At 57.7% G+C, this 1,074-nt stretch overlaps 1 protein-coding gene across 1 annotated transcript in view; it reads left to right on the forward strand.

The window, feature by feature from the left end:
• LOC113204209 (probable GH family 25 lysozyme 3) overlaps window positions 1-1,074 on the forward strand; it is an 85,523-nt gene that overhangs the window by 72,126 nt on the left and 12,323 nt on the right. The gene's annotated exons all lie outside the window — the stretch shown is intronic.

A 1,074-nucleotide genomic window follows, 5' to 3' on the forward strand; every position in this document is an offset into this window, starting at 1 on the left:
ATCCCGCATGTGGAGCCTGCCCCGCCCCGTACGGCGACATTCACTGTCTGTAGGTTGGCAGTATCCGAGGCCGGCACCGTGACGTCACGGCAACAAGCGACCCGGCCGTAACACGGCAGTTGGCTGGGGTTGAATATTGCATAGGCGCGTCTGTGTCATGCAGTGGCGACCTTCAGTCCACTCGGCCGCGCGGGGCGGGGCGGGGCAGGGCGGGCGCTGGCCAGTTCCAGCCGGAAGCACCGTATGCCGCGGAAGTAGTGCGGCTGCCGACAGTAATAAAAAGAAAACAGCCCCCCCGCGTGTATCAAGGTGCTCGAGGCACAGGCTCGTTCAAAACTGCAAAACTGTTTGAAATCTTGCGACAGGCAACATAACCTATGCTAGACTGTCGCTCATCCTCTTCTTTGTCATGGACCGCGCTACGCGCCACGCCACCCCGCCAGCGCTCTAACTTACAAGTTTTACCTTGCCCAACCCCGACAAATGCGAGTATATACACTATTATATGCATGTCGCTGATGTAAATATCAGGATGGTCGCAGCGGCGGCGTGTGTGAGGGGGGTGGGATGGGGGTGCTCACCGTGCGGCCTGCAAAAAAGCGGGCGGGGCTCGGGCCCTGCACGCTTGGCTGCGTGCTTCGCATGGGCAGCAACAGCCCCGTGGGGCCCGAGGCTAATAATGCATGATCACCCCCTCCAGCGAACGCCCCCCCCCCCCCACCCTTCTCCACCACCGTGATATCTGCGCGTGTATTGGTTCGGGGCGCCCCATCAATATTGCCAACCCCAGCCAACTGCAATGGCTGTTTCCGGTCGCTAGCCGTCCCCCCACCACCACAGCCGGCCTGGGATCTTGCCACCCCTGGAACTGCAAATGAGGGGCGTAAAACCCTGTTTTTTCTGGTTTGGTAACCCAGCGGGCGAGTTAAACGTCACTGTTATTCATATCTAAGCACATTTGGTGGATACTTTTCATCGCTGTTTAATGTCAGTTCCTTCTAATTATAATTGCGAACCATAATAATTTTCTGGGGATTCTGGGGATGGCTGGCTGCAGTGTGTCAACATGCACCA

The sequence above is a fragment of the Frankliniella occidentalis genome, unplaced genomic scaffold (genome assembly GCF_000697945.3).
Source record: "Frankliniella occidentalis isolate FOCC.00 unplaced genomic scaffold, Focc_3.1 Scaffold76, whole genome shotgun sequence".
In the NCBI taxonomy this organism is placed as follows: domain Eukaryota; kingdom Metazoa; phylum Arthropoda; class Insecta; order Thysanoptera; family Thripidae; genus Frankliniella; species Frankliniella occidentalis.